Below are 15,486 nucleotides of genomic sequence, written 5' to 3'. Positions count from 1 at the left end.
ATAATGCACTCCCCTGTGAGCCCCACTGATGTTTCATTTGTTACTAGAAATGTAAATCACTCCTGCTCATCACACAGCAGCCTGCAGCATTCCATACCTGTAATAAATACTAGGGTATTCTTCTTTAGCAAGGTTGGACAACTTAGAAATCAGAGGTGTCAGTCTCATAGTAAAGTGAAGCCATTATTAGAAGGACACACGGAGGAGGCTTTACTGTCTAACAAAGGTGTCTTGTGGTCGACTTTTAATATAAAATGTTAAAATTGGCTGTTTCACTTGAACACATTAATCAGCTTTTCAGATACAACAGAACTTTTTACACTTCTGACAGCTACCTATTGATTTATAATTTTGTCATCTTCCTAGGGGAGAATTTACATGTTAAGATGTCTTCCAAAATTAATTAAAGAGCATTAACACAGTGCTCAAAGATGATCACAGAGGAGGTAAAGGAGACTTTGTGAAATCAATCGATCTGTATAAAATTTGCCCAGTGCATCTGAAATAATTATATTCCCGAGTCGTGCTGTCATACAAACTGGGCCAGTAATTACACTGTTGAATAGCAACTATAAATCTATAATCATCTTAATGGAAACATTATTAGCAATTTCACCCTGGCTTAAAGACTAGAATGGATGGTACAGCCAGGAAGCTACTTTCTATCTAAATGATGGTTACATAATGTACAGGTGTTCCTGCAGATGACTAGGACAGAAAAATCCTAATAATTCTTGTATCCTCTCAGAAGTGATGTCCTCATTGAATAGTAGAGAAAAAAAAATGAATACCCCTTGTGATTTGTCAATTTTTGTTTTTCATATTGGGTCTGCTTTTTTGAGATGAAATGGAGGCATCGCAATGGTCTGTCTTCATCGAGACTGAAGTAATCAGCTATATCCTTCTAAAATGAGACGATAGTCATCACCTATAACCTTCTAAAATGAGACGACAAACACCTTGGTGCACCAGCACATATACCAAACACCCCATTGTCACATCAACAGCCATACTTCCATCATTCCCCATAAGAAAAATAAAGAACATATGTTCATGATTTTACACATACCTACATTGGTCAACACCAACAAAAATGCCTTTGTGCGAAATACAAATCACTAAAATACACTAGTGTTTTCATTTTTTTTTTCAGTCTTATGTTTATAGGCAGGTTTAGATCTAAGACATCAGGATTCCAGGATGTTGAATCTTTATTAGTTTCCTTGAGCTGAAACATTTTTTCATTGTTTCGAGCATATATATGAGCCTAGCTTTCTTGTTTGTATCTGCAGTTGTGTTGAAATACCTTTACAAAGGGTTGCCTTTCTCAGAAGTGACCTTAGATGATTATTGCTTGTTGTTAAAGTCGGTAAAGCTCTTTATAGATCATCCATGCATTCTCTCGTTGGGTGGCACCTTCATTCTCCTTATATTTTTGTTTGCACCTTGTAGGTCTATAATGCTGAGCAGCAATTCACAAGTCTATAGTCCTGTTACTGACTTTCTCTTAAAGAGGCTCATTATCTAATATCCCTACCATATTCATATGTCTTAAACACAGTCTCGAAGTCAATTTTTGGGGGAAGCCAATTAACATAACTGCATGTTTTTTGAATGTGGGAGGAAACTGGAGTACCCAGAGGAATCCCTCGCAAACACGGGGGGACTCATGGAGTGCAAACTCCATGTACAAAGTGCCCTAGCCGATGTTTGAACCTAGGACCTGGCACTGCTAAGACCAGAATGTTAACTTCTGAGCCACCGTGCCACCATCTAGGGCTGGTCTAGAAACTCTATGCTATGATGGAGGTCTCATTATACCTATGGCTGCTAAATTCCATGGTGTTTTTCAATAGGTTAGTGTAAGACCCTGGTCCAGTGCCAGTGCTCAAAAGACGCCAGTCCCCCAATCTAACACCGCACTCTTCACCTATAGCAAGCCCCTGCTCAGCCTCGGGCAGCTAGTTGCGGCGTCCTAGCACATGGCTGCACCCAGAACTTCTGTGTTCATAGAATGTTGTCTGGTGATTGACTTGATAAAGGACCAGGCGCCCATAGATAAAGCAGTACAGGGGAGTCCAGCAGAGACAGAGGCAAAGGGCAGTCTAGGCAGCATACTGCGATGCCACATATAACAGATAATAAATGGAAATTCTCTTTGGTAAAGTTACTGCACCTCCAATATACAAATGCTTGAAAGTCATAAATTAAATTATGGGTGGCATCACTACCCAACAAACCATTGTCCTGATCGCAAAGCATATTGGAACCTAATACCAAAAATCATATATATTCTATCTTGCCATTCCAAAGATGTGGCGACTGCTTTAATTTTCAGTTTTTAGCTTAAGAAAGTTTTCATCAGTTACAAAAAAAATATGTTCATCTTGTCATAAGTAAAGTATCCTTGTCACTTCATGTAACATTCTGGTACATAGAGTTACCTATCTCAAAAAGAGAACCATAGTGGAAAAGCAAATAATGGGAGAAATTATATTTTTTACATCAAATTGTACGTGTTTTTTATTTTATAAATTATCATTATGTTCATATTTATAACATCTCTTCAATGAAGGCAAATATTCTAACTGCAGTCCTCCCTTCTTCTGTATGACATCACCTTTATTTTATTCTTCATGTGTTTGAAAACATTTTTTTTCTGTTAATAGAATCACAGTAAAATCTAATGATCCTTGAAGCTTGTCAGCAAGTGTGAATTATATGGAGACACAGTGTCTTTTCTACGGTTAAATCAAGTATTCAGGTTTCTGTTAGAATTGCAGGTCAGGTCATGCTCAGAAAACCATCAAATATTAAGAAGGGAAATTACATTGGAGCGTTGCCCAGATTCAAGAACTTAGAGAGTACTTACTGGGCTTATTTAGGAAATCTTAATCTGTCCATTGACAGAAGACGAAATACTCAATGTAACTCGGAGCATCCTACAAACTTGGGCTCATAATAATAATGAAAGTTCACTGTTCCGTCAAACTCATCCTACATTTTCCAGGATCACTTAGTCGGGGTCATTTGTTATATGGTTTGTCCCAGGCTAGGTTCCTACTGCTTTGTTAAAAACATTTAAATTTGACAATAAAGTGAACTTGTTTTCTATTTTAAAGAATTCTGGTATTGGGGAACACTACTTCTCATGTCCCCCACTTCTTTAAGTGCATTCTATCATAAAACAAAAAAGTATATAAAACTTTTTTTTTTTAAGGACCCATTGGGTTACATCACATATCTAAACTTTTTTCCTATGATGCTGGGCAGGGTATACTGTAGTACAGAACATCACTCCTGTAATCATGTGAGTAAAGTTCCGTGCTACTATATGGGGCACCATTCCAGGTGGCATGTTCATGCCAGCCTGGGCTCATCCAGCCACATTTGTTCAATTCAGGAGACTGATGACTTTTAGTACGAGAACAGAATTTCTGTGAGGAACCACTCCAGACTGAAGGTGACTTGCAGTATTTTATTTATTCATGTCCTGCGCTGGGGTTCTTTTACATTTAAGAACAAATGTTCCATGTATGGAAAAACGTTTATCTATGATTCTCTCTGATATAGATTCATTGTGGTATTGAACTCACTTTCTTTTATTTCAGAACTGAGCTCCATCAACTGCCATTCCCAATGGAAATACCTTAAATGACCACTTAAATAGCACAATTGCACTAAGAGGTGGCAGCTGGTAGGGTTCAGCCCTAAAATCACAGATAATCAGTCCCCCAGAAAGTAAAATTCAATTAAAAAGTGGCAGAAAAACTTAAAAAAGAGGTGAAGGGTTATCCTCTTACTGCCTGTGGCCCACTGAGGAAAGTTTTATTCACATCCGGTGCTAAAGAAACATTAGGAAGTGCAAGGAGATTTCCCCAAGTGAGAAATAATAGCCTCTTAGGTAGCTGTAACCAGACCTATACTTTTGGAACATTCCCCTTTATTTCTTTTACAAGGACAACTGTGATATTTGGAATTTATCAGTTACTGTGTAGGTAACAATGATTGTGAATTTGACATTCATCACAACATCGCTTGGTGGATAATCTTCCAAGTCCATTTGTTTTCAATGGCAGTAATTGATTCTCCACCAGACAATGTGTTACACCCCATAGAGAGGTTGAATCTGTTGACTGCAGAAATATAACCTTTTGGAGTCCTAACCCTGCCCAAATTCATCCGCAGCTAAAAGATAAAGGTGCTGGCCAGAGATTCATTTAAAAAGAAATTGCAGATGGTTTTTCATTCACTTGGAAAAATGAGACCTTCGGCTGCCCACAAGATAGAATTTTTACCTTTATCTATATTAATTCCCTGTCATGCAGTATTAAAATTGTAAATCAAAATAGGAATACAAGAAGTTGGAGACAAATGAGTTAAACCTTCAATTCTTATATGCCAGGGTAAGTAGTAATGTCAGAATGACTCCAAAAATCACCAGTTTTCCAGTGACCTTGAGAACTAAATATATGACTTCCAAATGTTCTGTATCGTGTTTCCGCTCTTCAAATCAGATCTTCAAATGGAATGCTCAGTGCTCTGTTTTCAACAAGCTTAAGAATATCTCACTAATTATTACTCCCATAAATTACAGCTAATGTCATTTTCATTATATGCAGTCGGAGAAATCTTCAGTTAATCACTGGTTATGTTATTGGATTTTATGGGTCTGCAGTATATTAGGCTAATAATTATACAGCAATACAATAAATAGGAGACATTTTCTGTACAAGTTTAATAGCGGCACCAAGAAGCAGCGAGGGGTTTTATCTTCGGGCTGCCAATGGTATGGCAAATCTTTGACAATTAGAACAATTATATATATGAAGGCTGTCTGGAATTATTATTCTTGCTAACTTAAGCCAATTGTCAAAGGCGTGTTCCACTTCCTTACCTTAATTGGCTGGCTAACCTTAATTTTTTGTAACCAAATTACATCGTGCAAGGACAAACATGTAGAGCACCAGATTAAAATTTGATTCCAGCTTCTGCTCCAGTTGTCTTCTTGGGTTTTCTTGGGGCAACAACCCAACATAACAGCTTACTGAATTCTTCAGCCGCATGGATTATAGTCAGACTGCTCTGCATTTACAAATCCTTTTCATACCTAATGAAAAGGTATTTTAAACCCCTGAAACGCATTGGGATATTTTTAAGCCACAGCTTCCGTGATTTTTATTTGGTGCTTTACATGTTTGTCCCTGTTTGAACATGCTATCCAATCCACCACAAAGCTTCAGGCATGAAATCAGAACTTTTTTTCCTTTTGTTTTCTCCTGAATTTATTTTATAAAGAAAAATATTTGTCTTGAATTTTTTATCCTGAACATTTGAGCCAAATTAAAGGACATTTTAAATTAAAGCCTGCAAACCTAAATCATCTTCCTTCCTATATTGATTCAGTGCTACCATAGCCACTGCAATGTAAAAATCCCAGGTTTAGAGTGACCTTACCAGGATTATCACATATCCTGATGCAAAAATAAAGGATTCTTCAGACCACCAAGATCGGTCCATCAGTGTTCTTCATGTAATTTTATGCAGAAGAGAAGTCAAAGGGCCTGACCACTTTGCGCCAGCAAATTGTACTCTAATCTTTTGTTATACACAGGAATCTCTAACATGCGGAAATAAGATGTGTTGGTGGGAATTGTGTCTACTCGGCATCCTTACTTTTCATGAGCTTTGTTGGGTATGCAAATATCTGGTCCTACCAACATCCTCCAGGTGAAACAAGGAATCTGGTTGGCTACACTTCTGCTCTACCTTTATAAATCGCCATGTAACAATCCAACAACAGCTGGACTTGCAGATTTCAAATGGCCGGAGAACATGTGAGATTTTGAGTTGTTGGACAGCTACCAGCTGTTATCTATAGACAGTTTCTAAAACTTCAGCATCTGACCCTTGTTGAGAATCCTTAATAGGTCTATTCACACAATGCCTTTCTAGCACATTCTTTCAGATTGTGCCTGCAGTGATACACTGCATTTCACCTGAATCTTGGATATTCAACTTTTTTCTGTATTTTGGAATTTTCACCTGCTGTGACCATTTACTGACTAACTATGCTTTATTTTTTGATTTTGAACTATTCCTGCTTGTCAGCTGTGACCTCCAGACATTTAAGTTATAAGGCCCTGGTCCGCCACCAGTACCCAGTGGGCATCGATCCCCCAATCTGATTCCACACTCTTCACCTACAATGAGCTCCTACCTCGGGGGGCTTGTTGCGCCGTCCCACCACACAGTTGCCCCTAAGACTTTAGTGTGCAAATGATGGGTAGGACTGACAGGATTAGGAGCCCACTCAGCAGGGCAGGGAACACAATGGAAGTCAGAAAGTCCAAGGTGAGTTGCCAAGTGTTCTACAAATATCCTAAGATAAGCAGAGGCAGGATCAAAGCCAAAGGTCAGTCCAGGATGCAATATTCTCAGAAAACATGTTGAGTCCACAACATTTAACCAAACAGGAAATCATACCACCATCAGATAGAATAGCTAAAGGCTACAATGGGCAACTGATGTCTGGAAGCTAAGAAGCTTTAAAGGACCAGTAGCCAATGGCTATGCAAGATCAAGCCAGGAACTAATGCACTCATTGGCTGCAGTACATACTCTAAAATCCCCTTCAGCTGTACAAAGTCTCATAGCAGGGGATGCTACGAGAACATTCACAGCTAATAGGAAACTGATAATGCTGCAGACCGCAGAGTACAGGATAAACTGCTACCTGCTTGATCTCATTGCTGCCGTCGCAAGCAGTAAACTCTGCATGGCGGTGGCTTACAGCACAGGATCATCGACCAGATATGTGTCTTCTACCACAGTGGCTACACCACTAAAAGCTCTAGTGAAAGCTTGATGACCCAGGATTGTACTTTGTCAGTAGTCAGACACCTTTGGAACTCAGAGGATTTATTAACTGTAACACACCCCTTGTGAGAAACCTTGGAGAAATCACCTTTGTATAATTAGAACTTTGTAAAACTGTCCAAACAGGAAAATGCAATGGGTTCAGTGTTTCTCAGAACTTCCCGGCAGCATGAACATATCTTCCTTTTGCTGGCTTTTGACCTTACATGGGATCAGGGTCTATCACATATTTGCAGTCATTGACCCATCTCTATAACATGGAGTGTCAGATGCACTGCACCTGGATCTACTGTATGGTATTCCCACTCAAGTAACTGCAAAAAATAATAATAAACAGGATTGATATAGCACCAACATATTACGCAGCGCTGTACATTAAATAGGGGTTGCAAATGACAGACGAATAAAGACAGTGACACAGAAGGAGAGGACCCTGCCCCGAAGAGCTTACAATCTAGGAGGTGGGGGAAGTAACACACAATAGGAGGGGAGATATGTAGTGGTGGGAAGTAGTGACGGCTTCAAAAGACAGAAGAAGAAATATGCCTTAGTGTGTTTATAACTTAAAGGTTGTCTAGAATTTATGTACCCAATCGCTAAACTCTTAAACCTCTTGAAAGTAATTTCAATAGTAATTTTTAACATTCTTATGAAATCTGAAGTTTCCAATTAAAATACCGCCTTGTGACATCCTGCCAATAGCTATTTTTTATTGATAATGCTTTCCCTGTCCTCCACTTGTTCTCCTGCATTTCCACCCTATCACACGGTGTCCTAAAGGTGACTACAGGGGATCAACCTTTTACACATTTCATCATCACGTTCCAATGTTGTCACCATCAAAATATTGCTTATGATCACCGTTTTCTATCAAACTAAATATTCCCTACCCTCTAAACTAATATCTCCAATTCCAATCTTTTTTTTATTAGATCTCTACCCATAATTCATTGCAGCTGTGCGGATTGGTGGAGTCCCTCTTGTAAAGTTTTGGATCAGTTGCTCTTTGGAGTCCGCTTTACAGCTGACTGATGCTCTGAAATCGCATTACAATTTGGCTGAAACGCACTGAAGAAGAGTTAATTTAATAGGGAACATTTCCGACTCAAACACGCTCTGTCTCGTCCAATATTACCTTGCCACTTTGATTCTAAAAACAAATATATTTTATCATTAGTAGGACACGCGTCTGCGAGACTTCAGCATTCCAGGGGATGAATGTACTCAATTAAATTGCTTTTGTTGAATCTCTGACATTTCAGCTGAGCAAAAGCATAATATAGCTTCCTGAAAAATCTGATAAATAACGGACAGCCTTTTTTTAAGGAGCACAAAATCTGATTTTTTTTCTCTCAAACGTTCTCCCGATTTAGTGGCATTTTAAGAAATGTTTGTACCTTATCTCTTCTTAAGGCTTTGAAGCTGCCAATTGGATCTGATTTGTTTGATCAAAGAAAAACACAACTTCTCATTAAGACCGAGACTCCCATTTAAAAGGAGAAAATAATCATTTTTCTTTCTGGATAGGCATTGCAATCTGCACTTTATGTGAGCTCTATAGAATGTCAATCAGGGTAAAATGCAGGTTTTGTTTTTTTTTATTTAACTGAGATGGCAATCAAATGACTAAATATTTCAAGTTTACATTTACTTTGCAAGGTGAGCAGCTAATATCAGAAACCAGTTACTGATAACATTACAAACTTCATTTCTGGACTCTTATTAAAGATCTCCAAGGCTGGAGAGGATACACTTTCATCCGTGAAGCTGGGTAATCCAGCAAACCTGGAATAGATTTCTTAAAAGTAATTTGCTACTGCCCTGTTATACGTAAATTCTGACAGTCAGTCTTCAGGTTTATTACCGTGTCACTGGGTCATACATACCAATTGTTGCCCCTTTTTTCATGGAATGTCAGGTCAATCACATAACACTGGGTAACTAACTTTGAACATCTCTGTTTGCTAGTGGCCAAAAAGTGTATTTTTGGCTGGAACCCCATCCTCCCACGATCACACAGCTTACTAATTATCTACAATCTTTAATGTTAATAGACAAAACTGAAGCCACTCAACAACGAATAGATACGAATCCACAGAAATTTTTTAGCACATGGATGTCTTATTTACAGCACACGCTATACCAGAATCAGTTACATGATGTCATTGAAACTTTTCGCCATATGGTCTGGTATGACCGACGGGCATTGGGGGCAGCTAAACAAACTGATGATTAAATTCAGTGGTCTTAGATAAATGAATATTCAGCTATAGTAAAGGTATATCCAGGTACAAGAGTAATTACTGTTGGGATTATGCTAAATGGTGGGTTTATATTGCTTACCAGATGGGGTAGGTTTACATTTTATTACATTTGTTCTGTTACATAGTGATCTGATAAGAATAAAAAAAAAAATTGAAAAAGCAAAGGCATAGATAAAAGATACTTGGAATCGCTCACAGGACTTGATTTGTTCTTGTTTTTGGTTACTATGAATTTTCTCTTGCATACTTTGTATTACTACCTTACTGTATTTGATTGCTTTGTATACATTGTTTTTCCACCGTGTATCTTTATTTATTATTATTGATTTGTACCTTTTTTATCTTGCCTTTAATAAAAAGTTTGTTTAAAAAAATATGGAACTGTAATGGATTCCCAAATGACTTGTCCATCAGGATTTTCTAATATCAACAAACTTCAAATTTGTTAGCAAATGTTTTGAATCCTAGACCTGATCCATTTCAGGTTTGCTGGATCAACCAGTTTCACTGATGACAGTATATCCTTTTCAGCCTTGGAGAGCTTTAATAAATCGGGCAATTGTGGTGAGTGACAGCACAGCTTATGCAGGATCACAGCGGGGAAAGCTCTCAATACATCAAGGGAGCTAAGTTGTTTTTCTTTGCAGAGTTTCTAGATTTCAAGATGTCTTTTTTGTACAATTTATATAGCTGATCTGCTTCTAAAAATACTAGTTGCCTGACTGTTCTGTAGCTGAAATTCTTTCTGCGTCACTGATCTTGAACAAGCATGCAGATTAGGAAAGTCAGTGTGAGGTCAGAACTTCTAAACTGCAAATTTGTTTCATACCAATGGCTCAGAAATTACTGAAGCCATTGGATTAGCATGGGAGTGGGCAGCTATTTTTGTCAGCAGTGACCTCCTTCATATTTTCTCTGTACAGTTTGTAAATTGTATGTGTATGAAGAATGTTTTATTCAAAGCAGAACTGCAGCAAGAAATAACATAACAAAATGAATTCATGAATCCAGAGATTACTCTTGCAGTACCTTTTTCTGCCACTAGATGTTGATTTTGATGGCCAGCATCATTCAACCCACTGCCTCTGAATCCACATTGTCCTGAACACACCAGCTTGTGATTGGGTAGCAAAATGAAAAGCAGCACAGTGATGAGCTCATCTCTCCGTCCCTCTGGTTTTCTCTTGCTGTTAGCATGTTTTTTTTTAAGCATTTGAGCTTTGTGGGTCCCTGCACTGCTTCTCCCTCTCATATGCCAGCCCTGCTGTAGAAGAACTGCAATAAAAGTCTGCTAGAAGTCTATAGGAAAGCAATACACAGACCCAACCAAGACACAGAAAACTTGTGGATGCAGGACCCTGGGACCTCATTAAGGATGTATCTGTGCAGGTGGGGGGCAGGGAGGGTAGGGTAGGAAGCAAACAAGACAACTAAACTGAAAATCCTAAACTTCAGTTATTGTTTAAGTAGCAAGGCACATAAAGTGCAGTTCAAGCTACAATAATAACATTCAGTCTAAAGCAGGGACAATCAGCTTCATTACATTCAATTAACTAAGGACATACTGTAAATTAATGGCATTATGCTCCTGCCCCCTAACTGGGGCATTACCACAATGCCCTGCACCCATAGGGTGGTTTTTTTAAAGGAGTTTAGATGCACATAGCAAGGGAATTATCTCCTGGCATGGGATTTATTACTTAGCTTAGTAAACAAAATTAATTTCTACTGATTCCAATCATCCAATCACATGCAAGGAAAAATCACATTTTTTTGGGTTGATGGGGGTTGCTTTTTTTTTGCAAAGCAAAATTTCACAACATTTGCCAAGAAAAGTGCATTATCTCTTGGTAAGTGAGAGCCTAAATTTCTTGAATAAATAAGTCCCATTATGTTTTAAAGCAGAGAATGCACTTTGTATCAGATTCTGATTTGAAGACAAAGAGAAGGAAGACCCAAGAGATTACTTAAAGAGGAACTGAACTGAAAAGTCCCCTGTATAAGCAAAAATAAATACACTTACCTTCAATCCCACAGGGCAGTTCGATCCATCCAGTGGTCTTTTCCATTGGGTCTCACGTCGCCTCTGCATCCGTCTGGGGGCCAGTGCTCCGGGCGGCACCATCTTTTTCTCTTAATCTGGGTTCTTGTTCCTTCGTCACCAGACCCGAGCGCGAGATCAGGTGACATAGCTGGGAAAAAAACTTACCGATCTCACTGCGCATGCATGAGATCCTCTATTTTTTTTCCTTTTTGACAAAAGGGCTCCTTCTACGCATGCCTGAGATGCTCGGGCATGCGCAGAAGGAGCACCCAAGATCCTTCTTGGATGAGTGACCTAAATATCCTGGGAAGCTTTGTGCTCCCATCCCATAGGGGGCGGTGTTACACCCTTTTTTTTTTTTATAAAAGGGTGTTGCACTTAAAAAAACAAACAGCAGCTTGTCTACCCTTAAATGTAAAGTAAAATTTCTGAGATAAGCTACTCTTTAACTGTCCTAAAGACTGTATAAAAGTATGGAGAAATAGAAAACACAGCACAAAACATAAATCCAGGTGGCCCTCGGGGGGAAGAATGTGATAGGGGAGCCAGGTTGTTAAACTAGGGCTTGCAATGTACCAGGGGTGGCAAATATTTTATTATAATGTAATATATATTTTAGAAATTGTTCCCTTTAAACCCTAAGCACACTTTATACACAAAGATGAGCCGGGGAGCTCTTAACCTGTCGACATTTATCCAATGTTAAACTTTAGCATGAGACCTTCACATGCTCGTTTTGAGAGATTCAAATACATTTTAGACCTTTTTGATGTGAATTGGTGGTTTAAAGAATCAAGTTTGCAGACCAGGAAAGTGTCAGCGGGTGCTGTACTTTTAGCTCCGGCAGATGTTCGAGGCCCCCAACATTTCCATTCAGGCTTTGAGTGGTCAGTTACAGACATCAGTTTAAACATCCATCTGAGTGACACTAATTGGCATGCCGACTGACAGCGGAAGATCACGAGGCATGGGCGAGCGGAGAGCTATGCTTTTATGTGATATCTGCTGTACAGAGAGGAGCGCCAGAATACATATTATTTATTAACGGCTTCATCAGTCCAGCTGTTATCAGACTTGTGGTGTAAACAGGAAAGTTTGTTCCGTGCTGGAGTCTGGGTTTTCTTTAAAGGTATCCGGTAAAGTAAATGTAACAGACGGTAAATCATTCAAAGAGAAAAAACAGAAAAAACATTGAATGTCTTTTGTATCTGCCTGGAGTTTAGATTACATTTATTAGTGGAGGTTTATGGCAGAACCAATTTACCTGGACCCAATCACTCCCAATCATCCAGGGATGAGATATTCAATCATGTCTGCACACTTGGTTGTGTGTGCTTATAAAATGCTCTCCTATGGTGTTGTGTTACTCGTTGTACACAGTGGGCACATGTACAGTTATTGATATCTGCCTTCTCATGACCTAACCTGTGGCTCACAAGCCTCCTGCAACTACTGGACTTCAACAGATGGCAAATAAAAGCTGTTCCCTTGCTAGGCCATCTCGCCTGAGATAACGTTATTTTCCTTGCTTCAGAGGGTACATTTACCAGTTTGGTTCTTAAGTGCCAATCTTGCTCTGTCTGACCTCTGATTGGCTGTTGTTGTCAAGTCCAACCTTCATCTGATCCTCAACCCTGAACCTGCTTTGCTCCTGGCTGTTTCATTTTGGTGTATGACCTTCGATTTCATGTTTTGACCAGTTCTTGCTCTACATTCTGGCTTGATATTGCATCCATTCCTTGGCCCTGTCCTACCTGTGGGCTCCTTGTCATTCATCAATATTTGTTATCCCAGATGCTATACTTTGCAAACCCAAACCATGGAGGCAACCTAGTACTGGAATGGCACAACCAGCCTCCCGAAAAGTCCAGTGATATATTAGCAGATGGATAGGTGTTGCTGCTGGACCAGGGCCTTACAGTTTACTTATAAAGTATTAATATTAGCTCTAATTACTTTATCTGAGCCTAAGCACTTACCTTTACTGCAAGAGGTGTAAAGAAAGCCTGACTGCACTGTCAACTGTCAGACTTTGCAAGTTTTATTTCCTTAGGGCCTAACTATACCATTGGAACATTAATTTTGTGTACAGTGCTATTTATTCTAAATTGAAACACACATTTTGATAAATATCCAGTACAGTGCCCTGGCAGAATTAGTTTATGCACTTTTTTTCTACTGGGCTTTGGTTTCTTATGCAGCCCGTTAAAAAAACAGGCTGCCTTACTCCAACCACATTATTGTGTGATATAAAGCATAGTAATGCACCTCTGTTATGTGAATTATGTGCCTTAAAGCAGAACTAAACTGAAAAGGAAACACACTTACCAATAATTCTGCATATCTCTCAATCCTGCCTGAGATGTCCTCGATTGGGTTCTGCATCCTGCAATCCTTCCTAGCCCTGGTGCGGAGGATGCATGGGCCGCCACCAGCTTTGTCAGTCTTTTTCCTTTTTCTGGCTACGTCACCCGATCTCACACTGCACAGGTACAAGATCGGGTGACGTAGCCTGCTGTAAAGGGAAAATAAAGTTCCGATCCTACTGCGCATTTGTGAGAACGGCATGTTTCCTCTTAATGTAGGAAAAGGCCCTTTCTGCGCATGCTCAAGCAGCCAAAAGCCTCCTGGGATGCGTGACATAGGTATCCAAGGGGCTGTGTGGTCTCATTTGGTGATCAAGACAGAAGGAAGAGTTATATGTAACTTTCTTACTTAAGCCCAATTTTATCTGCTAGTCTTATTATTAATCTAATTCTATCTAATTCTCTATTTTATCAGATAACTATAAAAAAGAATACACACATATATTTATATATATATATATATATATATATATATATATATATATATATATATTTCATTTACCAATTGCAGCTTGTAGTTGTCGCTGTGTACAGTACTAAAAGCATTATGTACGGTAGGTTTTTTTTAGTGACTCTTAGTAAAAGTAGACATATATATTTATTTATATATACATTAAACACATTCACCCTGTATCCTAATACACAGACTGCAAAATGAATACTTTGGTTGGTGAGGCGGGTATGCAAAGCAATCTGAATGCTATAGAAGCCATCAGCTTGTTTTGTAAAGTAAAAATACAACATAAACAATAAAACACTATATAAAATATCATTATATAAACATAAAATGTAAACTATTTAACACATAATGATACTTTTCCTTTAAAAAAGAGGGTATATAGATAGATACATTGGAAGATTTGCTTGCAGATTCTGGCACAATATATAAATCATTTTGTGTTTTCAGAAATACATGTAAGTAAAAGATCTGTTGACGGTTCTGAGACAGATGGCAAAGCTGAAAATAGTTACCTGAGTGAATTGCTGAGATTAAACAAAGGAAATGGGAAAGGCAGAAAAGGAAGATGTCTGAGTGAGTGGAGGAAATTCGGAGACACATAGTACATGGCATTGTTTACTGTCTTTATTCATACAATTAAACAGTTGCTAATCTTAGGATATATAATTAAGATATAATAAAAATATTGAAAAGGAGACAAGGATGCACCATGGAATTCACCAGAGAGAATCAGCAGACGTTGAAGTGGACTTATCCCTATGGCCCCTATAGCTAAGAATATGACCAGAGAAGTGTTTACCTGGATCACCAACATTCTTCCATGATAATCTATCTTCTCCAGTCTTAGCTTTAATAAATCAGGACCAATGTGTTGTGCTGTTGTGTTGTCATTGTGTTAATCTTTACTCCCTTAAAGGGCTTTGAGTGTGTCCAGGATCTGACACTTCTAGGTCAGTTAGCGTTAGGGTCTGGGATAACATGTCCTGAAATGGGCACTTTGGTTACTTTTGCTGGCCCCTTCTTCAGAGCAGAACACTTCTAGTTATTCTAAATTTATTTTTTTTCATTATGCCTCGAACTGAGACCCAAAAACGTTGGTTTTCATAGAGGATAGAGTGCAGAAGAGTTAGAACCAACATTGTTTTTTTTTTTTACTAATATTCGGGCTCCAATGGTTTAGACCAGTGTTTCTCAAACTTTTTAACATGGGGAACCCTTAAAATAACTTTCAGGTCTTCATAGAACTTATAGTCTTATAGAACTTCATAGTCTTATAGAACACTTTCTATAATTACTATATCCACAGATATTGTGGTGGTCAATGGGAAGAATGACTCTTACATTGCTGGCCATCGCGAAGAATGTCACCCTTAATGATAGCTACAAAGAATTGCTCATTACTCAAGTTTCCTTAAAGCAACCTCTAGAGGAACCCTGGTTGAGGAACACTGTTGTAAATTATTCCATTTGGCA

This window comes from Pyxicephalus adspersus, chromosome 5 (assembly GCF_032062135.1).
Source record: "Pyxicephalus adspersus chromosome 5, UCB_Pads_2.0, whole genome shotgun sequence".
Taxonomy (NCBI): Eukaryota; Metazoa; Chordata; class Amphibia; order Anura; family Pyxicephalidae; genus Pyxicephalus; species Pyxicephalus adspersus.
The sequence above is the reverse complement of the archived record's forward strand: the minus strand, read 5'-3'. Positions refer to the sequence as shown.